The following is a 25,220-nucleotide window of genomic DNA, read 5'->3' on the forward strand; positions in this document are numbered from 1 at the left end:
TTACAGCTGTTAAACTTGCAGAGACACTAGATCTTAATTATCCCAACCACTAAAAAGAATAATTATATAATGTAAGAGACGTGTGGATTGTCACTACCGTGACAAACATATCACAATATAGAAATGCATCAAATCAATATGTTGTACACCTTAAACGTGCACAATGTTATATGTCAAATATATTTTAATTAAAAACAAAAAAAGACAGGCTAACTAATTGCAAATTGAGACGCTTGCTACAAAGGAAACCAGATAACCATTTGGAGTTAAAAGGGAAGCTCACTTTGAGTTTTTCTGAGACTCTGTGATACCCAAGTGGGGACTCAATGGAGAAGGAACCAGTGCAAGAACACGGCCTGCCCAGAGAAGGCCCCTGTCCCGGGTAACAGATTCTGTGACACACACAGAGTCCCTGTGCCAGGCATGATTGCATGGACAGACTCCTTTACTCCTCATAACTCGGGGAGGAAAGTGTTAAGATTCCCTTTCACAGATGAGGAAACTGAGGCTCAGAGATGACATGATTTGCCCAAGGCCAACACAGCCAGTGAGTGGTGATGCAAGATTCCTATCCTGGTATACCTGGATCCTGCCTTGAAGTCTTTGCCCGTTCCATTCTCTGAACAACATTCTACAGTCTTTCCCTTGACCTTGAAAGTCACAAGGAGTCTTCTCTGTGCAGATGTCTGGAGCTGAAAGCCTAGGCAGCACAAGCCATGTTGTGCGGGTGGCCAGTGAACGGGAGAGAAAACTAGAGGCTACTGCTGGGAGAGAAGCAGAGGTGAGAGATAAGGAGAAGGCACTTCCTGAGATCTCCACCCCAGGCTCAGGCCACGACTCCGGCCCATCCCTGGCGTGAATTCAGCCCTTGAAGGCCAGATAGCCCACAGTAGCTTTCTCATTTCTGTTACTCATAAGAGAAAGACTCTAAATACAAAGTGCTTAGTAAACATTTATTAAGCAAACGCATCTCAATGAGTACTTCCTTGATGGTATGTTAATTTGAAAAATAAAAAAAGATAAAGCTGTTCTTGTCTGAGCCTGAAAAACCATGCTGGCAGGCTCCCTGGGTCCAGAAGAGAGGAAGATGACAGGCCAAGCCCCAGCAAGAGGCCCCATCGCATAGCCTGGGGGTGACAAGCACCTCTTCCTAGGCTGTCCTCCCTTTCTGGGGAGGCACCCTCAGACAGAAGGTCAGAGGCCTGAATGGGTCCCTCCCGATGACCTGGCCAGGCCTGGGGTGTGAGCTGGAGGAATAGGCATGCATTTGCCTGGGAGCCAGAGGTCACCAGTCAGAGCGGATGCTTTGAATTTAGACCTGGGTTTATGAGCCGCAGCGGCCGCCAGTGGAGGACAAGGCCCCGCCCTTCCCAGGCCAGGGGAGGAAGGCACTTTTAATGGAGTGCCTGTTTCTCCCAAATATTACGCTAGGCAGGGAGTTTGGACTAAAATGAAAGCAGAGGGTCTAATTTTAGACAGTACCTATGAATGAAACTTGACCCAAGCTGGGGAGAAAATACCTTCCACGAGCCCGTGCCAGGACCAGTGTGTGTGATTTTCTACTAAATTAGGCGGCTCCTGCAAACAGGTTACTGTGGGGACTCGGGCTTTTTTCCCCCTCTTCTCTCCACAAAGTTAGTCAGACTCTTTATTTCTAAATATACATCCCTCCTCCCCTTTGCCCTCTTCTTTTATGAAAGCTCATGGTCACTGCATCCCTGGTGTTCTGGTTAGTTAACTGTTCATTCTTCCTCTTTCTTCTGCCCTGCCCCTCCCTGTGTGACCCTACCTAGGACTAAGAACTCCAGGCATTAGGTCAAGCAACATGAAATTCCAGAGCCCTGGGGGCCACACTACCAGAGCCCATGGTCAGCTTGGCCGGGGTCAGACGGAAGCCAGACCCAGACTGTGGACTCCACGAAAGCAAGGTTCACGTCTGTCCTGTGTCCTGCTGCCTCCCAAGTGCCTGGCACTCGGCGTGCAGAGGATCTAGGTTCAGTCAACACCTATGAAGTCTTAAGGGAAGGACATCTGCCTTCTTAGTGGCTGTATTTGAGCCAAGGTTGAAAAAGCACGAGTCATCCTTTCCTTGCTTTTTTTTTTTTTCCTTTCAAATGATTTGACAATGTCACCCAAGAGCAAAAGAAGAGTTTAAACCACCACCACTGAAGATATTAAAGTGGCAGAGAAGGAAACAGCTGCCCCCAGAAGCTAACAGGCAAGGGTTCCTACTCGGGCCATGGCTCTCTTGGCCTGCCGCCTTCAGTGAACCATCTGTAAAATGGGGATAGCAATCCTAACTCTTCCAAGTGGCCTGACTGGTGACGCTCCTCAGAATATTCCTCCACCTCTCTTCCCAGCTCCAGCTCCAACCGGGGGCCAGGCCAGACTTGGGGGTGAAGGCGGAATCACATCAGCCAAGCAAGACAGAGGCTGGAACGCAGCTCAGTTCCCAGCCTGGGGCGCGGCCCTGGCCCAGCTAAGGATCCGGTTCATCTGTAGCCGGGCTCTGTGGCTTTGGAGCAAAGGTCCATAGAGCATCCAAAGCATCCCTGAAAACTAAGCAGGCCTGGGGTGGGGATAGTGTCTCAGTGGGTGACACCAGTGGTGGAGATGGACTGGGGCAATGTGGGCTCCCTCCCCAACAAGCCCTGACCATTTGCTTGTCATATGTCAAATGACTCAGCCATTTGGGACCCATTTTCCCTTCTCTAGAAACCTTCCCAGCAATGTTCCCAGGGAGGGGAGAAGAAACTTCCCTAGATGTGTTTATCTCTGAGCGTTTTGGACTCGCCTGCCTCCACGGTTGTGTGAGCCACATTGTCTTCCTTAAAAGAAACACCTCTCCCTCTGGAGATCGCTGACTAATACAGTAGGAATACATCGATTCCTTTACCAATCCACAGCTTCAGTAGAGCTGACCTTTCTTGTCCAGCCACAGCCCAGGGGTGCCTCCTGGCTGCTTCACAACAATCCGTGTGGCCCTGCCTTCCTCACCAAAGCCCTACCTCACTTCCTGCAAGAGCTTGCTTCTGTAAAACTGGGTGTACATCTGGGTTTTCTTTGTGTAAACCAAAATCTCTTAAGTAAACTCAGAGTATCAGGCAGAATGCTTTCAGCAACACAACCCCAAAACCCCAACTCATAAACCATAAGTAAATATTTAGCTCATGTATTAGGAAGCCCAGGTGCAGGGCAGGCTCCAAGACAGGCTAACTCAGCTCAGGATTACCGTCAACACTGGGTTCATTCCAGCTGTCCTCAATGTCTCCATCTCCATAGCCCTCAGCCTGGTGGTGACACGGCCACAGTGGTTTCAGCCTCTCAACCAGACACAACCACTGAAGCGGAGTCGGGGAGACCCTGGTCTTCTGTGGCTCTCACTTGGAGGGGAGAAAACTCTTCCTGAAGGCCCACAGCAGATTCCCCAGACATCTCCTGGGGCCACAGGGCCACTAGTAAGGTGGGTGCAATCATATTCATTGCCAGGCTAAACACTTTAGATGCACTGGTTGTTACGATGAAAGTGAGAACAATTTAATCATCTCCCTCATTTGGGGTAATCTTTCTTAAAAATAATCCCTGCTCATTATACATCAGTGTGAGAAAGGTTGCGCTAAAGATGTGGATTCATACTTCATCTCTCTCTGTCTCTCAAAAGAAAATACATGTTTAAAAGAATTTTTAAAAAGGGGGGCACCTGAGTGGCTTGCTCAGTTAAGCATCTGACTTCGGCTCAGGTCATGATCTCATGGTTCGTGAGTATGAGCACCGTGTTGGGCTCTGTGCTAGCTCAGAGCCTGGAGCCTGCCTCAGAGTCTGTGACTCCCTTCTCTCTGCCCCTCTCCCACACCCACTCTGTCTCTCTCTGTCTCTCAAAAGATAAATACATGTTTAAAAAATTTTAAAAAGAGAGAGAGACATGGGTTCAGACAAGACTGATTATTTCACATGCTAACTATTATTCTGAATTGTGTTCTACTATTTTGTGCCCCTTCCCCCACCCCCCACCAAGTATTTCTAGAGGCCATAAATACCACCACCAACATGTCTCTCTTCCACTGGGGCTTTCTCCAGCCTGGAGCAAGAGATCACACCACACACAATGAGGATCAGGGAAGAAAGTGACAACAATATGCCTAGCGCAGGATGTACATCATGTCATTTAATTCCCTCAAGAGCTCTAGACAGTAGCTGTCATGATCTTTCATGTCGGTTAGGGATGCTTCAGGTGCCAGTAGCAGGACACCCAAAGGCTAAGAAATGGCCTGACCATCTCCTATAACAAAGAGTCCCAAGTTTGATGCAACAGTTCAACATGGCCATCAGGGGCTTTCCATCCTTCCCCTGTCCCCTCCAGTGCACAGACTTTTATTTATGGGATCATCATCTCAGCATTGTGAAATGATTGCTTCAGCTACAACTACCGCATCGTTGCACAAAGGAATTGAAGGCAGAAAGGAAAAGGTTTGGTATAAACCTCCAACCAGACTTCCTATTGGTGTGATCTGGGTCATGTACCAAGTCCTCAGCCCATCACTGGCTTAGACTAAATAGGATGCATCCCCATGGCAAACACATTACCACATGGATGAACCCTTCCTAGCAGGGAAAATGGGGTCATAGGTATTCAGTGGGCAACTAAGACTCTGGCACATGCCTATTCTACAAATAACAAAACAGAGTCTCTAAGGAAGTAAGTGAAATGCCAAAGGTCAGCCAGGCAGCAAGAGGCAGAAGGTAATTCAAACTCAAGTTGAGATATTCCATATCTAGAATCTTAAGCATCTTTCCATTGTGCCATAATAGCAGGAGAGGATATATATCCTGAAGCTCTTTTTATTCACATTCCTGAACCTTCCATTGACCATTTATACACTCCCTGCTGGCTCTACTATGTCACCCCTAGGATGAACAGGACCACTCACTGTCCACATGGCCCCATTGCTGTTGCAGCCAACCCAACAAGGGCTTGCAGTGCGTTACTTGGGAGCACCTAGACACACCTCTGATGCTTTCCAAAGGCAGCCATTAGCACCCAGCTGTTAAAGGCAATGGCTCCCCATTCACACTGAGACATTTTTACGGCATCCAGTGAACAGGAGACAAGGGCAACCAGACCATTTATTGACTTCATCCTAGGGCCTGTGATGATATAAATGTTTAATGCGTATTCCAGGTATGGATTGGGAGAAGCTGTGTGCATAAGCCTTGAATTGACAGAGGCCTGATGCAGAAGGGTAGAGGCCATCGGAAAACACGGTTGACAAAACTTTGCTTAGGGAATTATGGCACCTCCTCCTAGTCCCATCCCCGATGCTGACCAGCCAGGCCACCCTGAGCTGGCCACCCCTTTCTCCTCTCTGGCTGCTCCCTCTCACTTCCCTTGCCTTTGACCACACTACCCTGGAGGAAAAGAACTAATTCTAACTCATCTTTGTTTACTTTTTAATGTCTAAGTTCTGGCACATAGTAAGTACTCAGTAAGTGCTTAAATCAATGAATGAAGGAGTAAATAAATGAAATAGATGTCCCTCTCCCTTGAGGGAGAAGTAATATCTGATTCCTCTGTTCCGATCTGCAACAGAGAGGAGCTCAACCAGGTTGAATGAGTGAATGGAATGTTTCAAACCTCAGGTTGTGTTTACTTACTCCATCTGCCCATTGTACTTGCGGGTCCTTCTGCCTAGAACTTTCCTCCCTTGACTCATTCAGATCTCAGCTCAAATACCCCTTCTCAGGCATGCCGTACCTGATCACCCTGACCCCACCTCAGGGATACCTCTTTATGCTTCATCACAGCTCCTTGTTCATTTTCTTTCCCAGTGCTTTTATCAATGTGCAATAATTGTCTTTGTTTATGGTCTGCCTCCCTTGACAACAATAGGTCTTGTCGGTCTCCTTCACTGCATGATCTCCACTAGAATGTCTAGGACACAGTAGGGGCGCCAGAGTGGCTCAGTTGGCTAAGCATCTGACTTTGGCTCAGGTCATGATCTCACAGTCCATGGGTTCGAGCCCCAAACTGGGTTCTGTGCTGACATCTTGGAGCCTGGAACCTACTTCCAGTTCTGTGTCTCCCTCTCTCTCTGCCCCTCTCATGCTTGTGTGCTCTCTCTCGCTCTCTCTCTCTCTCTCTCTTTAAAAAATAAATACACATTAAATTTTTTTTTTAAAAAGAATGTCTAGGACATAGTAAAAGTTCAATAAGCACTTATTGAGTGAATGAATAAATGAATAGGACTGCCAGCCTTTTGTAAGGTCCCAGTGGCCACTCCCCAGAGCCAGAGGCTCATTCTTGTGCATCCAAATCCCTTCAGGGCCTCTTCCAATATAAAGTATCTTAAAAGTTTTTCCAGCCTTGGTGTCATAACCCCACACCACCTTGGCCTCTTACCCCTTGATCAGCTTTCCATCCTTCTCCTACCCTCAGAGTCCTATCCTTAAACATCTTGATTACTGGACTTTAATTATGGTGCAACCACACAGTGGAATATTATACAGCTATTTAAAATGATACTAAAGAAGTGCATATGTTGACATGGAAAGTCACTCACAATATATTGCTAATCATATGACATTTTATAAAAGTAGTTAGGTTTATACCTTTACATAGGTAGTTAGATTATACTTCTGCATAATCTCTGTTTGCAAGTATATGTGCATGCAATACATGGAAAGAGTCAGATTATACGACAAAACATTACCAGCAATAATATTTGCCTATTTCCTTTCTTTATGTTTTCCTCTGTTTTCTAATTTTCTTATGATGCTTCTATGTCCCTTGTATAATTCCTAAAAAAATATTAAGTTGACCTATGTGAAATCTTCCATTTCATATGATTAGATGAAAAGATAAATTAGAAGGTGAGGAGGCATTAGAGAGACTATAAAGACTAGGAGACCCAAGATTGCATGCCGAGTGAAACTGCCATTAGGCAACAATTCCACCAGTGGGACCAGGTTTAGGGGAAAAGAAATGATGCAGGTCTTTTAAAGCCAAAAGACTATGAGCCACCTGTGTCCTGTATTAGGACACTACAGTCCCTGGTTACTGCCCATCACCAGGTGATATGTGGGATTATTGATTAGTTAGGCTCTGGGACAACTGGAGGTGACTGCTGTCCTGTCTGGGGCTTTCAGCATCCCCTGCCTGGGCTCCATAAGTAGAGCACTCAATTTAGGAATGTCAGAAGTCTGCTGTACCCCATTGTCAGCAGCCTTGAAGACTAAGTCAAGATTCACCAAAGGAAAGAGAAGAAGAGGGAGGAAAGGGAAGGAAGAAAGGACACTGTATTTCGTAAGCACAAAGGTCAAGGGCAGGTACTTTAGCGTGCTAAGGCTTCTCACACTAGTTTCTGAAGGGGGTAGTGATGCCACCCATCTTTGGCAATCATTTGAGAGAACTGAAGGATCAATACGAAAGGAAAATCCCTGATTCAGACATTCAAAAGAGCCTTTCGTGAAGTTCCAAAGCAAAGACGCTGATGTGCTTTGGCATTTGTCAGAAGGTTTCGTCACAGATAAGCACCTAGTCAGAAGGGGGAAGCAAAGGGTAAAGAAGATGGCAAGAGGGTGGAGTCTCCCAGGCACTGGTGGTTCTGGAAAGAATCAAAACCAGCCTCAGTCACTGCACCCAAACCACACACCAATATGCTCTATTCACCCTCAGGGCAAGAAGAAACTGCACCCAGCCTCTGGAAAAGCAAGGGCAGTGTAAGCTACAGGGCATTTGAGGAAATGACAGGAGAAGCAAATGTAATATACTTGCATATTAAGATGAAAAAGGGGAAAAATGGCCAAAATGAAAATGGCAAGACCCAAAATATGAAAAAAAATTTTTTTCAACCAAAAATGACAAAGAGCTAAAAAAGAATCGTATTTCAGTTGTATAAAAAAGAAATAGGGAGAGAACTCAACTTCAATAGAAATCAAAGAAATGCAAATTCAAACAAGAAAATGTCAATTCTCTGTTTTCAAATTACCAACAGTTTTAAACGTTAAAAGTATATAAGAGCACATGTTAACGGGGATAGGTAATATGGGCACTCAATATTCAGGTGTAGATGTGTGAATTTATGTATATAAATACATATATTGTATTGACAGTATATAACAGAAATTTAAGAGTGTCCAAGACCTTTGACCCAGTAATTCTATTTCTGAGCATCTGTCTTAAGAAAATATTCCTCTAAGAAAATAAAAAACTTTAATTATTCATAATAATTTAAAAGTGGAGACAACAAAAATCTTCAATAATAGCCACTTAAGGGGCGTCTGGGTGGCTTAGTCGGTTAAGCGTCCGGCTTCGGCTCAGGTCATGATCTCATGGTTGGTGGGTTCGAGCCCCGCGTCAGTCTCTCTGCTGACAGCTAGCTCAGAGCCTGGAGCCTGCTTCGGATTCTGTGTCTCCCTCTCTCTCTGACCTTCCCCTGCTCGCACTGTCTCTCTCGGTCTCTCAGAAATAAATAAAAAATTTTTTAAAATAATAGCCACTTAAAATGCTATCATAAAGATTTACATGATACATTTATAAAGATGTACTAATAAAGACAAAGAAAAATACATAAAATGCTTATCACAAAATAGTAAGTGAAGAAAAGTCAGGAACAAAATTGCACATATAGCAGAATCCAAAATTAGTAAAAGTAAAGATTATATGGAGTAAAAACGACAACAGTGAAATAACCACCCACCATGTATAAACTGATAGGAGGTAATGAAACTGTCAGTGATTGGGGGTGGGGGGTTGTTCCCATATTTATCTTATGACTCAAGTCTTCTTTAGTACTTTATGGTGAAAAAAAGTCAGCTATATTTTTTGGCAAGTAGAAACTTAAAAAGATGGGTGGCAAATACACTGCAATTTCTGTGTCACAAGTAATAAAAGGGCACATCAAGCACACCCCTGACATCTGGCCACATCTTGTCTTCTCTCCCCTGAAGGTACTCCCACTTCACTCCATTAGAACAGAAGTGAAGTTGGTTCCAATCTGTTTAACAAACTCACATAGTGCATGAAAATAAGCAAACCTAAATAGAAGAAAAGGAAAGCTAGAATACACAGAGGGGATAATTCTAATGAGACATATAGAAAGCTCATCAACTTGATACTTGGAGAGATGCAAAAATAAGATAGAAGCATTCTTCCTGACCTGGCCTTAAAGGAAAAGAATTCTAGAAATGTTAAAAGTGGGCAAACTTACAAAAGAGACCTTACACCAGACTGAAAAAAAAATCTCAAAGGGGATTGAAATTCTTATCTCAAGGAGAGAGAGGGACACAAATCATGAGAGACTATTTAATACCTAAAATGAACTGAGGGCTGAAGGGGGGAAAGAGGGTGATAGCCATGGAGGGGGGCACTTGTGGGGAGAAGCATTGGGTGTTATATGGAAACCAATTTGACAATAAACTATTATAAAAAAAGTTTATAATTAAGATAAATAAAAATATATTGATTTATCATAAAATAAAAATAAATATAAATTTGAAATATGCAATATTGTCTCAAAAGAAAGGTAAATTTACATACAATTCATGAATTTGGAAGCTGGTGTTTCCAGGGGAATGAGATCCAGATTTTGGGGTTTATTTATTTATTTATTTTTAAAGTTTTATTTATTTTGAGAGCAGGGGAGGAACAGAAAGAGGGAGAGAGAGAGCATTCCAAGCAAGTTCTCACCTGGTGCAGAGTCCAGTGCAGGGCTTGAACTCATGACCTGCATGATTATGACCCAAGCTGAAACCCAGGGTCCGATGATTAACAGATTCAGCTACCCAGCTTCTGGAGTTTAAATCACCACTCCTTCACTGGATGGCTGGGTGCACTTTGGAAGTCACTTCATCCCTTGGTCTTGAAGGGATTGTTGGTCTTCCAGTCCGTAAAATGGGAAAGGCATGCCCCCTTTCTGAGTTGTTGCCAAGAGCCTCTGTTCATTACTGCTTATTGATTAAGCACCCCTTCTCGGTGCTTCACGTGCATTAAGGTAATTAATCAACAATAAGATAACAAATGCCGAGGGCATATGGGCTCTATGAATTCTACTTTTACTTCTTGGAGAATTGGCTTTAGATAAACAGCCCGCACCCAGAATGCTCAGCTGCAACACAAGAATCCAACACGGTCCATCGGTCCAGCTCCCTGCACTCTGACAACTGGAGTTCTCCAGCATTGTGTAATGTGGCTTCCCTCAATCAGGAACTTATTGAGCACCTACTGTGCGCCAGACACGATGCTGTGAGCTGGAGACATAACCAGAGGCAGTTGGGGGAGCTCTGTGCTCCCAGAGTTTATAGTGTGGTTAGGGAGACAGACCAGGAAACGGGTCTTTGCAACACGCTGACATGTGAACCTTAACGTATCCCAGCTTTTGCGTTTATTTACCCACATGACCTTGGACACATTACTCCTCTTCTCTGTACTTCAGTTTTCTCGCCTGTAAAAGTGGACAATATTAATTTCTGCCATATAGGGTACCCAAGAGGCTGACATGGACTAATACATATGGAGCACTAATACATTGGTGCATGCATGTGAGAGCTTTGTGCTGGCTATCAGCATTAGTCTGGATTAGGGGCAGCAGTAGTAAATAGCAGTAGTCATAGTAATAGTAGTAGTAGCAGTGAAATTAACATAAGCAAAGTACTGGGGATATAGAACAAAGACAATCCAGCCTGAAAGTGCAAGTGGGTGGGAAAGACTTCCTGGAGGAAGTGGCATTTAAACTGAGCCCTGAAGAAAGACTAGAAGTTCACTTGGTGAAATCGATGGTGGAAACACAATCTAGGAAGAGAGAACCATGTGTGCAAAAGCCCAGGGCTGAGAGAAAGCAGAAGATGTGCAGCTACCTGGGAGATGTCACATGTCGCTGATGCAAAGAGTTGGAGGGGAACGTGGTAAGAGCTGAAGCAGGGGGTCCGGGGCAGAAAGGACGTAGCATGCAAGGCCCAGGAGCAAACGTGGGAGGTTTGGATTCCATAGTGAAGTCACATGAGCAGCTCTGGGTGTGAGAAAGCCCTTTCTCCTGGTCCCGTGGGGAAGGACTGAAGGAGGGTTGGCTGGAGACAGAGTTCAGGAAGAGGCAGCTGCCATCATCCAGGGGAGGGAGGGTGACAACCCAAACTAGGGCCTTGGCAACGAAGCGAAGAGAAAGGGGCACTTCTAAGAGATTCTGCAGACTGAGGAGGGCCAAGGAGCAGAACCTAGTATCTGATGGACTGAGGAGGAGGAGCAAGCCAAGGGCAAGCAGGCCCCTGGCTTCAGTGACAAGGACTTTGGTTTTCAGATCTGTTTTTAAGTTCTTATGTTTCCAGTCTCTCTTCATAACAAGATAATGAGATTCTTGGAGGGCAGGGCTGTTTCAAGCATCTGTGAATCCCCAATGCCTGGTACACAGTGGGTGCTCAATGAATGTCTCCTTGATTCTGGCCCCTCCCAGCCCCTGGCTGTTCCATCGGCCTGAGCCCCTGCCAAGGCCTTTACCACGGAAAACCAAACCGCAGTGGGTTTCCAGAAATGTGGAAAACATCCCCTCAGGAATCCAGACGTCCCCATGGCTCTCCTGTTTAGTGGAGAGGTGGCAGGAGGAAGAAGCCAGGCTGGTGAGGGAGCCTCGGGCCTGGAGGGCACCACTGCCCGGGACAGCTATAAGTGGTCCTCGGGGAATGCTTGAAAGAGAGGTTGGGTGGGGGTGGGGGGTGGGAGGGAAGACCTAGAATGCAGGTCTGTGAAGGGTCCACAGGTAGGCTGCTGGCAGGGGCCACCAGGTGAGGTCAGGACAGGCAGTAAACCCCCCAGCCCCTACCCTCAATTCACACACACACACACACACACACACACACACACACACACACACACATATCACCAGAAGTTATGGAACGTCTGTGGGGTGCCCAGCACTGGGCTAGGCACCCTGCACACATTGCGTCCCATGATGCTCTACAGCCCTGAGACTCAGAGATGAGGGACAGATAAGGAACCTGAGGCCCAGAGAGGTGAGCTCCCCTTGCCCAGCATCACACAGCTAGTAAGGGAGGGACTGTGGGTTCAAACCCAGGCCTATGTGATCCCAAAGCCACCAGTCCAAAACCCCAAAGCCTGGAGCTGGTGGCCCAGGAGGTCAACTCAGCGTGGAGATATGTTTTGTTTGGACCCAACATTGCTTTAAAAAGTGGGAAATTTCACATAAGAATCCAGATTTCCGGCTTCTCTTTAGAAACCAGGTTTGGCAACCTTGGGCCCACCTTTCCTCTGGGCCATAGCTGATGAGGCTTGTGCCCTCCATGCCCCACTCCCAACCCACATCACTCACTGCCCAGCCCCTGAAAGCATCTGACTTTGGACTTTGGCAGGCCCGGGAGCTCTCATAAGACAGACCCAAATCCTAATGTGAAGATTCTGAGCCCTTCCCTCCGTATCCTTCCTTATCTCCTTCTCTCTCTTTCTTATATTAGGTGCCTGACCTTAAAAGTCAGGCCTTTGGCCTGTGACTTGTGGCTTCCCCTTTCTGAGCCTCAGTTTTCTCATGTGTAAAATGGGGATAACAGTACTTATCTGATAGGGCTATGGAGAGAATTACATGAGCTTCAGACTGGGTTTGGACATCTCCTTGCTGTGGAATAGAGCAGGTTCAAAGGGGGTGCTGACAGTCACTCAGGCCCAGGCCAGGCAGTGACTGTCACCGCAGAGCTGGAGCAGGCCATATTTTCAGGTGCCCCTGGGCTGGATGAGATGTCACACCTGGGCTCCCACAGCCCTTGGCTGACCCTCTCCTGAAGCTTGTTAGCCTAGTGAACTTGCTGGCTCCTTCTGTGTCTGTTGTCCTCTTTAGAACACACACTTCATGAGGCCTCTGACCATGCTTCCTTCCTGTCTGTATGCTGTGCCTTACCCTGTAGTATAGTAAGATCTCAGAGTGATGGAGGATCCAGGGCTCGGGCATTGGTCCTAATCTCCTCTGTCTATACTCACTGATTCTTCCAGTCTGGAGGTTTCGCACACCACTCATGCACCAGAGACTGCCAGATTTACCTCCAGCCCAGACCTGCTCCTGACCACAGACTGCAGATCTAACTGCCTCCCCAACACAACGTAGAGAGCTCATGGATATCATAGAGTCAGTGCATCCAAACCTGAACTTGGCATCTTCGGTCCCAAACTTGCTCCAACCACAGCCTTTGCCCTCTCGGGTGATGGCAACTCTGTCCTTGCACTCATTCAGGCACAAGGCCACCAAGTCCTCTTGGTTGTTCCTCTTCCTCCCACAACTCACACTGGATACTGATGGTTCTTGCTACCTGCACCGTTTTCACCTTGTTCCAAACCAATAGCCCCTCTTGCCTGGGTGATTGCAATAGCTTCCTAACCGGTCATCACCCTGCCAATACCCTTCCCTCTTTTCTCTCCTGACAGGTGATTCTCTACACAAGAGCCAGAGTGCCCCTTTTAAAATGTGAGCTGAATCTTGTCTCTCTGCTGGTCAAACCCTGAATTGGTGCCCTCTTACCCACAGTAGATGCCAGCGTTCTTAACAATGGCCAACAAAGCCCTCCCGAGCCTGAAGCCATCTCTGATTTCACTTACTGCCCTCCCTCACCTTCACAGACTTTCAGTGGCTTGCACAAAATCAGCCAGCTAGCAGGCAAAGAACTAGGACTAGAACTCCAGTCTCTTTGGCCCTTTTGCTACAAAGCACAACTGCCCAGCAAGTCTCATTGATTTTCCTGGACTATTACTTCCTCATCTGTAAAGTAAAAATACTCCCTCCCTCTTGGATTGCATAGGAGGGGGTATTGGATTAGATTTTTTTTTTTAGAGAGACTGTGCTAGCATGAGCAGGGGAAAGGACAGTGGGGGGGAGGAAGAAAGGGAGGGAGAGAGAGTGAGGGAGAATCTTAATTAAGCTCCATGCTCAGCATGGGTCCTGTCATGGGGCTGGAGTGCACAATCCTGGGATCATGATCTGAGCTGAAGTCAAGAGTTGGACACTCAACCAACTGAGCCACCCAGGCACCCTGGATTTAAGATTACATTTTGCCTTTAATATCTGATGAATCTGAATTGGAATGGAGGAGGAGGAGCTATGTTCTAGTCATTTCTACATCTTTGGTGCCTGGCACTTGGCAAACATGAGATGGTTGGTGGATAAATGGATGGATGAGAAGGATGTGCAGATGGAAGGGTGGGTGGGTGGATGAATGGATGGATGGATGGTAGATGGGGTGGATGAATGGACGGATAAGAAGATGGATGGGTGGATGGAAGAGTGGGTGGGTGGATGAATGGATGGCTGGATGGTAGATGGGTGGATGAATGGATGGGCAGAAGATGGTTGAATGGATGGATGGATGGATGTTGAATGAAAAAATTAATGAATGAATTGGTGCATAAATAAGGGAAACTCAGAAATCTGAGCAGAGGAGAAAATGGAGAGAAAACATTGCTGAAAGGGTTGTTTCCTGGAGCTCTGGTTTGGAGTTGGAGGATTGAAATAATACCAAAGACAGGAGAACCTCATTTACTTACCAGAGGCTTGATGAGGGACCAGATGGGTCTTTGGGCCAAAGGGTCATCAAGTGGCAGGCTGTGGATAGAGCACAGACTTTAGAGTTAGAAGGACTTGGGTTCAAATCTTGTCACTGCCGCTTACCAGCTGTGTGACACTACGCCTCAGTTTTCTCAGACATACCAGGGATGATATAATTCACTCCTCTTCAGGTCATTGTGAGGACAGCCTGAACCAGAAAAAGGGGACTTGGCCAGGTCTGGCACCTTGGAGTGGCCTCCCTGTCTTGAGGCCGCTTGAGAAGCTTCAATGAGGGGTTCTAGAAGCACGGGCCAAGCTCTTGGTCTATATCTGCCCATCTTCTGGGCATTGCCTTCGTGGTCCAACTGGCCAGGGGCCTTGCAGAGTCTGCAGGTCGGGCCTCAGTGCCGAGCAGGCCTGTGACAGGTTCTGAGGGCCGTCTTAAAGTGCCAGCCACCTGCCCCATGCCACCCTGCTTAAGGGGAGAATTGGGCCTCAGGGTCCAGAGCCCCAACTTCTCAGGAAGTTCTCAGACATGAGGAACTTTCCATCCACATTGCAGGAATTTTTCTTCAGAAAAGGAAAAAACTAAAACCCTTCATCCTTTGGCCTCTGGGAGAATATTCCTTTTATGTGAAACTGGCAGAGAGGAAAAATCCAAGATTCCTTCTCCTTCGCCTAATTGATATCAACATGAAATATTCTGGTGTTGTTTTAATAAGACTTTGGTTTTCCAGCAAGAGTAGGGGAAAAAAGGAAAAAAAAAAAAAAGATCTTCTCCTGGACCAGAATATTTTTAGCGAAAATATTTTGCTTGCATCCTCCCTGCCCCCTCCCTTCCCTGTTCCTGCCCTGGCTTCAAAGGCACAGCAGTGCCGTTCTGGGGTGCTAAGCAGCAGAGGCCCACTCTCTCAGCAGCCCCCTCCTCCCCTTGCATGGCAGGCAGGCCGGCCAGAGAGTGCCAAGCCAGGAAGATATTTTTTCCAGAAGCAGCATCTGGCTCCTTGGCGGTCACACAAGCAGTTGTGCTGGCAGCCGGGGCTGGCCGGGGTCTGTCGTGTGTTTAGGCTGCTGCCTCCTCTGACTCTCCCACAGACACAATGTTCTCTCTCCTGGGTTGGGCCCCTCCTGCCTTCACCCCTCAACAGAGGGGAAGGGGGGAGCTCAGAGCACCTGAGAGTTTTGCCCCTTGCCTCCCAACAAGATTTGACAACGAAACCCACCTGGGCTCCATCTCTTGCCAACTTGACTTTGGGCAGGTGGCTTAACTGCTCTGAGTCCTCAATGTCCTCAGCTGGGAAATATGAGTCATCACCATCTACATAAACTAATCTGCCTGTCTCATCTGGCCTGTATCTGACGTTCCAACTGAATATCTTACACTCTTCCCATTCTACATGAACTCCCCCCACCCCCTGCCACTAGCGTGGCCTCCTTTGCTTTCTCAAGCCTCCAAAGTCTTTGCCATCCCAGGGCCTTTGCACTTGCTGTGCCCTCTTTGTCTAGGTTTTGAACAGCTGGTTCCTTCTTGCCCTTCAGGTTACCACTCGAAGGCCACCTCCTTTGAGGGGCTTTCCAAGACTTCTCCATCTCAAGCAGCCCCTTCAGCTGCTATCACAGCTTTCTAGAACTTTCCTTCAGGGAACTTAACACAAACTGTTCTGTATATTTGGTACTCTTTGTCCCTCCCCACCCCCAGTTTAGGGCCCCTGTGAGAGCAAGGATCTCATCTGTCATGTCCATCGCCATGTCCCAAACACTCCCACACAGGGTCTTCCCAAAAGCCTGTGGTTGAATGCAGGGACTCTCAAGCCTGCCAGAGATGCCTCCTGATTCTCCCCAAAGCCCTAGGGAGTCATGATGCCCCTAGCTCATCCCCTCAGACAAGGGGAAATGGAAGGAGGTTAAATTTCAATAAATGCTGCCAACATAAAACATCACGACCTCCTCTTATAACTTTCACCGGCACCCCGGCCCTGCAGATAGGAATTTTCGTTGCTGATTTACAGATGGAGATTCTGAGAAGCTGAGGGACTGGCCAGCTGTGCCTGACCCCACTGCCTCTTTCTTCTTCTCCCCACAGCCAGTTACCTACCATCCCATGCCCGTCGGAAGCACAGGCTTAACAAAACAGTGACTACCGACGGCAGCTCTCACACCGTCTCTTATGCCACGCCGGATGTTCCCCAACCCTCATCTCATGAAACTCACAAGAGGGCTGCAGGTGATTATGAAAACCCACTGTATTGAGCAGGAAACTGAGACTCTTAGGGGTGAAGTGGTTTCCCAGGGCACACACGGGATGTAGGGACTTCCTTAACTGTTCAATGGAATGGACTCACGGCCAGAGTGAGAGCCTTCTAGCATTTATGCCATGCTTGCTAATGCACCTTCCTTCAGTGTCCATTATTGATCATATAGCTAGAATGTGCCTGTGCTCAACAATTAGTCATTGAATGGATGGATGGATGGATCCCAGGGCTGGATCTGAATCTTGGCTTCCCCTAGACAACAAGGAGTAAAGGCCCAATTCTGTCTCTACTCCCCACTCCAGTTTTAGACAAGAGTCTAAACCTCATGGATGCCCAGATGCCAGCTTCAAACTGTGTGGCCTCCCCCATGGAATGGCCTCACAGTGAGGCTATTGCAACCAGCCCATGCAGCCCTCACCGCCTCCCCTACTCCTGCAGAGGGCCAGTGAGGCCAGAAATTACAGCCATGGCTAATTAAAATCTGGTTCTCCAGCCACTTTATATGTGGGCACCCAACTCCACGTCTTCTTGAGACGTCATCAAACTGAGAATGTTGGAGAACACCCCTGAGTCCACAGGGAAACTGAGGCACAGACTGGGGAAGGGACTTTCATGGTTACTCAGCTTAGGTCCTGGCATTGAGCTCGGTCTGAGTGGGAAGGACTTCAGATGCTGTTTTGGGCCCAAGGTGGTGAGGCCCAGCAGCTACCTGGACCCTCTGCCCTGGGAACATTATTACAGTTCTGTCTTTGCAGATGGCCGATTTGTACCCCAGACACAGCCCTAGCACCGGTGAAGGGACAGGCCAGTCAGCCTCAAGACACCATCTTACTTTCTGGGCAGCCCTGAGCAGCTTACCAGACACCCATAGAAGAGTTTTCTAGGCCAGCAAACAAGCCTGGAGTAGCCCTCAGATCAAGCAAAATGTTCCCTTGGTCGCCCACCTCTGGACTCCCCTCTGGGTTTTGGCCCATGTCCTAGCTTCACGTGTCCTGCCGACATTCCTGCAGTGCTGTCCCCCGTGCTCTCCCCCGTGCCGTCTCTTCTGTCCCGGATGCCCTTCCCTACTTTAGCCCTAGAGGGATTCTCACCCCTGCTACGATGCCCAGTTCCAACATCCCTGCCTGGGAGCCTTCTTTCCCACCCAGTTCCTCCCGTGGCTCTGTCCCAGCTATCTGCTCCATGGTGGCTATGGGGTTGTCTATCAGCTGGTCCAAGCTTCACGCAGCAGGAGCCTTGCTGAATAATCTTGACACCGGCCCTGCTCCCATCCAGTCCCAGGACCTGACACATCTGGGAGTTGGTCACTGATGCTTGATTGTTGGAAGGCTTTCTCTTTCCTGCAAATGCAGGAGTCGGTCTTGAGATGTAATTCATTTGTGAAGGCTGTCGCTAATGTGGAGAAGTGAAGTCTCACCTGCTTGTTCAGATAACCCGCCAGGGACTAGAGATGATTAGAGGGCATTGTTTCCTGCTAGGCTCTCCTTTTCTCCCTAAAACCTGCCTGGCCTGCTCACAGCTGTCTCCCCAACACTCAACGCCAGCCTGGCACAAAAATCTTCGCGAATGAAGGAATGAATGAGTGCACCTCTCAGCTCAGCAGCCTCCAAGCTGTCCAGATTTGCAGCTTTCCCCATCCCTTAAGCAACCGTGCACAAATATCATGGGTTTGGAGCTACTCTTCCCAGTGTGGGGAAAGGGCGAGTTATAGGAGTGACAGTGCATAGTTCTGGACTTTGAGACTCGAAGGTGTGAAGGCACAGATCACACGTATGGCCGTGGCTTCACAAGAGTGTGTCCCATCATAGGCTGCCCTTGCCTGCCCACAAGCCCGGGGCAGGTGGGTCTGGGAGGGCCAGGGCCAGCGGGCCATTTCCTCCCTTCCCGCCCCGCCTACCGCCTGCCGCCCGCCTGCCCACAACCAGCTGTGTGGCAGACATTCCTGGGACTGCTCATTGATATTCAGGAATGGAACTTGAGCCTGCTCAGCTCCCAGTGCCCAGAGCGGGCGTGCACTCAGGCCCTCTGCCTGGGCTCTTCCGCCCATATTGGGAGGGCCTAAAAGCCCTCACCAGCCAGAGAGAGCATCCCAGGCCACAGACGCCTGCAATGGGATGGCCAGGGAAACTGAGGCCTGAACTGAGGACCTCCCCACAGCCCCAGGGCACTCAGGAGCCTGAGGGGGGGGGGCATGAGTGGCTGGGGTCTCCAGACTCCCTGCAAAGTGCTCATTGTCAGCCAGCCCTCGGAGCTGCAGTGTCCTTGAAGCTTCCTGCTCCTCCAGGTGCTTCCCAGCCCCACACTGCTCTCCTGAGGCCCTCCCCCAAGGAGGGAGGGGGGCTAAAGAAGGCCCAGGGCTGGCCAGCCTTCCCACACTGTCTCAGCGGGAAGACTGGACCGACAGGGAGGCTCCTCTCTCAGAGTCCGTTTGCCAAGCCCCCACCTCACGCCTCCGGGGTTTTGCAGATGGGCTTGTTTGTCCTTGGGGTGTGAAAGAGCTGGTCATTGCAGGGGCCTCCTCCCCTCTAAGCAGCTGGCTGGGGCAGCCACTAACTCCCAGCTCCTGAAGAGACAGGCCCCTGACCCAGGGGTCATAGGCTGGGGAGGGGTGGCACCCTCCCAGAGCCAGCTGGGTTGGGCCCTAGGGAGGCAGCGTAAAGGTCCTTCACCCTTTCCTGGGAGCACCATTTAACCCACCCCCACCACTGCCCTGAAGCTTCTGGTCACACTGCTGGGCCTCAGCTGAATCCTGCTGGGCCCAGGTACCCACTCTTTCCCACCTCACCAGAAGGAGCTGGCATGAGGCCTCCCATTTCTGAAGGGCAGCTCTTTCCTCTGGATTCTCATCCCCGTACTCCCTCCCCTGGTCCAGCTTCCCACTTTCCCTCCTTCTAGAATCTTATGGTGCCCCCCACAAACTCCAGCTCCAAACACAGCACACTGCCTCACACACATTCAGCTCCCCGGAGGACATTCTCCCCTCTTGCCCTCCCAAGGGGATGCTATTTCCTCAGAGAAGGAAAGTAGAGGTGGCGCCCCTTTGCTCCCCCTGGCCACTTTCTGACCTTCGCTGCTCCACCCTCTTCCTGAAACACCCTACTTCTTTCGGATTTAGCCCAACTGGCTGCACCTCACCCCCATCACTATTGTCCACCAGCCTCTTGTCACTCCTCACTCACTGAAGACTTCTTCCCTCCCCCTCCAACTCTTGCCATTGCCCTGGGTCTCCTGGACACCCCCATGGGCACCCCAAACAAAGCCTTGACCTTTCCGATCTTGGACATCCCTGTCACCAATGGCCTCTCCTCTGCTCCAAATCAGCCACCATAACTTGTCATCACCAGACACTACTCTGCTTCCAATATCAAGAATCCACGCATTGCATTCTCCAGCTATGACCCTGTCTTCAGACTCCCTTGCCCATACGCCCCACAGTGGAAAGGTTTGCACATGCATCCTCGTCACTGCCTCTAGACCTCCCTCCATGGCTGGTTCGGCTACTTGAGGCCCCGGGCCAATTCTCTAGCCTGCATCCTACGGCGAGCCATTGCTGTCCCTACACAGTCTCCTCTTCCAGCCCCTCAGTCTCTGTCCCCTGCCCGGCTGATCCAGGCCTAGATGAGCCCACTGCACCTCCTCTGATTCTGCCCCAAAACAGCTGGCTCAGCCGAGGAAACTCTCCCCCAGGGGGCCAGGGGGCCTCCAGAGTCCCCTTCCATGCCTGCACCAGGTGACCTCAGAGGGTCTCCAATGGCTCCTTTCCCCCCTCGGCCCTCTGATGGCCCTTCCCCCTTCATCCTTGCCCTCACCCAGGCCCCTGCCGTTCTCCTCAACAAATGGGGTATCTTGATCTTTATAATGAAAATGGAGGCCTTCAGATGGGAATCCCTATATATCTTCCCATCCACCTGCCACCCCCTCTTACTCTCCCCTCACCATGGACATGTTGGCCCAACTGCCACCCCAGAGGCCAGTTCTTTGTGTCAGCTCCCCCATCTCATCTCCTCTGTTGGTCTGAAGGCCTTCAGTGCCCTCTCTGTGTCTCCTTCTCTGCTGGGCCCCTCCTATCAGTGTGTTAAATGTTCCAGTCTTTCCCGTCTTCAACCCATGCAACCGGATGTTCAGCCACATTCCCAGAGGCTATTGTCATCTGGTCCAAGATGACAGCCCTCCTGCTAACCCAGGGACTGCATGCTCTGGCCTCCCGACAGCAATGGTCCCTACCTCACCCTTCTTCTTGAAACCTCCTCCTTGCCCTCCTCATTTCCTCCCACTTCTGGCTGCTCCTTCAGTCTCCTTTGGGGCCAGGATGACCCCACATCCTGGTTCCCCTGGGACTGAGGGTCAGTTGGTCATCCTACTTGGGGCGCTGCCTTCTCTGCTGGTACTCAGGCCCCTGAGCTTGGTCCCCAGCCCCTTTTAGCTGCGCTCTGCCCTGCTGTTCCACGTGTGATCCCCCTTCCCTGTAGACATCATCTGTCATTGACATCGTCTGCCAGTAACTCCCAGGAGTAGGTCTGTCACCCTGCCCACTCTTCCCAACCCCATCCGTTTATGTTGTCCTTGGAGCTCCTCCATGGCAGGGTCACATGTCACCCTCTCTGCTGTCTGATGGACGAACAGGACTTGGGACTCTTTGATCATAAAGTTAGCTGTGAGAGCGGCCGACATGCATCTTGTGCTTGCATGTCCCGGGCACACTGCTCAGTGTGTCTTACACGAAGTAATGCATTTGATTACCCATTGAAGAAAACAGGAAACTAAAGCCATAATGGAGCAGCGACTGGCCCAGGGGCACACTGCTAGAAAGCCTTGGGGATTCGAGCCCCAAGCAGCCTGTCCCTACAGCTCACAGGCCTCACCGTGTGTAGCAGGGAGCCACCCATTGTTTACTGAGTTGAGTTTAAGTGAGTTACCTCCCCACCAGAGTAGAAGCAGAGATCCTACAGTGTTATCAACCTCCTCCTATTCTTAGAACTGTAGCCAGATGCACCATGCACCAAGAAATAAAGAAATATGTAAGGGAGTGGTTAGAAGCTTAATCTGGAGGCAGACATTACTGGGTTTGAATGCCAGCACTTCACTTACCAGGTCTTGGACCTTGTTCAAGCAACTAATTTATTTCACATCTCAATTTGCTCATCTTTAAAATGGGAGATACCAATAGCAAAGACGAGTATACATAAGGCACTTAACATAGCAGCAGGTACAGAGCTGATGAGCAACAAATATTTATTGAGCACCCACTGTATAGTAGCCCCTGAACGGGATGCTGGAGTGTAGATTGAAAAGCATAGCCTGGGTTCTGGGAGTTGGGGAGGTGCATTTACAATCACAGGTATAGGAGAAATAATCCCTGTGAGGTTTGCTTTCTTTGATATCTGAGTTTCTGAGTGGTGTCTAAAACCAGCTTGTGTCTGGGAAGAAAGAGAAGGAACTTGCTGTTCTCACACTTCTATGCCTTTTACAGGCTATTTTCCCTCTGCATGGGATACCTTTGCCTCACTCTTGTCTAGCTGGAAAACTCTTACTCAACCTATAATACCTTGCCCAAGTATTACTCATCTGTGAGTTCCCTCTGAGTCCCACTAAATAGAATCAGTCTCCCTTTCCTCTGGCACCCTAGCACCTTATATCCACTCTTCCCAAAGTAACCTCATTCATTCACGAACTCAGTAGATAGACAGATGATAGATAGATGATAGATGACAGATAGATAGATAGATAGATAGATAGATAGATAGATAGATAGATAGATAATTATAAAGAACAGCTACCCACTAACACCTATTGGGTCCTTACTCTGAGGCAGTTTTAAATGATATATGTATAATCTTCACAACAATCCTATAAGATAAGAGTTATGATTATTCCTATTTTATGGATGGATGCACTGAGGCATTGAGAAGTTAAGCTACTAACTCAGGTCCCACAGCTAGTAGGTAGCGAAGCAGGGATGGCTGCCAGGCTCTTACACTACCAGACTGCTTCTTTCAGGCTGGATGAGTCAGTCCTTGCCCTAGAGTTTCAGGCACATCCACTGCTTATTTCTAGGGTGACCCACCTGCCTGCTTTGCCTGGTACTGGGGGAAGTTACAGGATGTGAGACTTTTAGTGCTAAACATGGGAAAGTCCCAGGCAAATCAGGACAAGTTGGTTCACCCTAGTATTCCCTTGAAAATGTCTTGGAACCAGATTCACACCCACCCTCCCAAGCAGCCTCCAAAAGAAGAAAGAGCCCAGGTCCAAGTGGGATCCTATCCAAAGACAGGGAAGCCCCTCCTAGATGCTTGTTCTGGTCCTCCCAGCCCCCAAGGCCTCCAAGCTGGCGGAAATGAACAAGAGGAGGGGCTGGCCCAAGGCCCACAGTCCAAGGAGGTGACCTCAGAGCAGGTGCTGGGCTCACCTCATCCCCAGAGCCAGCCAGTCACCGCCAAGGGGCACGGAGCCTGCCGCAGCCCACTCCCCTTCCTGGGGCCTCCTCTCCCCTCTCAGCCAGGCTGAGATGATGCTTTTCTCAACTCAGCCAGGGACTGGGGAGGACTTGCTTTCTGCCAGGTGCTGGCTGGCCCTTCCAGGGGGAAAGAAGGGAAGGCCACTGGGCAGGCTAAGATCTCTCCCCTCTAGGCCCATCTCCTCCTCCACCTCCTTCCCTGAAGCCCACTCTCTGGCCCTCAGGATTCACTCAGACACCCTTATCCTCTCTAGAAAGTAGTGACCCCAAAGGGAAGAGTGGGACAAAACCTTGTAATCAAAGAGAAATAAGAAGGGGTAAATAGCACTGTGCCTGGAGAGAGAAAGCCTTCGGTAAATTCTAACTCAACCCCATTAGCATAAAAATATGCCAAATCATCCCTAGCTTAAAATTAATAAACTCCTTGACTCCCACACTTCCCACCAGTGATCACCCTGCTCCTTTTCTCCTCTTATGGTAGAGTGCCTCAAAGGAGTCTGTGTTCACTATCCCCACGTCCTTCCCTTCCATACCCCTGACCTTGCTTCCACCATGCCTGCTGCCATGACACCTGCATTTCTGGACCACCGAAGACCTCCGGTGGCCACAGCCAGTGGCCGGTTTGCAACCCCCTTTTCCTCCCAGTTCTCAACTCCCCAGCAACATTTGGCACAGGTGATCCCTCCCTCCTTCTCAAAACCTACTTTGTGCTAGCTTCTGGAGCCACTCTCTCCTGGTTCCCCACTTGCCTTCTGACTGCTCCTTCTCCACTGCCCTCTTCCTGCTGGCCCTAAAGAGTGGAGAAACACAGGGCTCAGCCCTCCATCTACACAGTTCCCTTGGGGGAGGACCTCATCAGTCTTTCTCCTTTACATATGCTTTCTGAATATCAATGACTGCCGGTGTATATCTTCAGTCCAGACCTCTTCCAGGCTTGCTGCTCTTTGAGTATCCTAAATATGCACCTACACCAACATCTCTGCACTTTCTGACTCTCCTTTTGTCTGCTTAGTCTCCCTGAATATCTGCAAAGCTGGCTCCATGGAACCTTCTCTAACCACTTTATATAAAGTAGTACACATCTCCCTAAACACCTACCCCCCAAAACCTGCTTTATTTCTCTCCATATCATGTATCACAGCCTGTCATATTGCATAGTGATTTGCTTGTGCCTCATAGAATATAATCTCCTTCCTTCAGTAAAAGCACTTCCCTACTTTGTCTTCTGCTCTAGCCCCAGCACCTTTAGTAAAGGGCTAAAGTATATACCTTTAATATAGACACATGATATAGGCTCTGGTGTTATAACAGAATGATATAACAGAGTGGACACATAGTAGATATTTGTGGAGTGAATGAATGGATGAATGGGCAAAATAGTAAATAATAAATAAGCAGGCCTTTGACTAATGGGTAAATAAATTAATAAAGAAAAAGGATAGTGATAAATAAAAGCCAGTATACTGTGGACTACAAGTTAGCAATTTAAATTTTTTTTAATGTTTTATTTATTTTTGAGAGAGAGAGCGTGAGCAGGGGAGGGTCAGAGAGAGAGGGGGACACAGAATCCAAAGACAGGCTCCAGGCTAGCTGTCAGAACAGAGCCCGACGCAGGGCTCAAACCCACAAACCATGAGATCACGACTTCAGCTGAAGTCGGCCTCTCAACTGACTGAGCCACCCAGGTGCCCCACAAGTTAGCAATTTAAAAGAATGGATTACTCATCATCAGGGAAATTCAAATCAAAACCACACTGAAATACCACCTCACACCGGTCAGAGTCGCTAAAATGAACAAATCAAAAGACTAGATGCTGGCGAGGGTGTGGAGAGACGGGTACCCTCCTACACTGTTGGTGGCAATGTAAACTGGTACAGCCGCTCTGGAAAACAGTGTGGAAACTCCTCAAAAAACTATCGATAGAACTCCCCTATGACCCAGCAATAGCCCTCTAGGGATTTACCCAGGCGATACAGAAGTACTGA

This window comes from Suricata suricatta, chromosome 6 (assembly GCF_006229205.1).
Source record: "Suricata suricatta isolate VVHF042 chromosome 6, meerkat_22Aug2017_6uvM2_HiC, whole genome shotgun sequence".
NCBI classification, from domain to species: Eukaryota; Metazoa; Chordata; class Mammalia; order Carnivora; family Herpestidae; genus Suricata; species Suricata suricatta.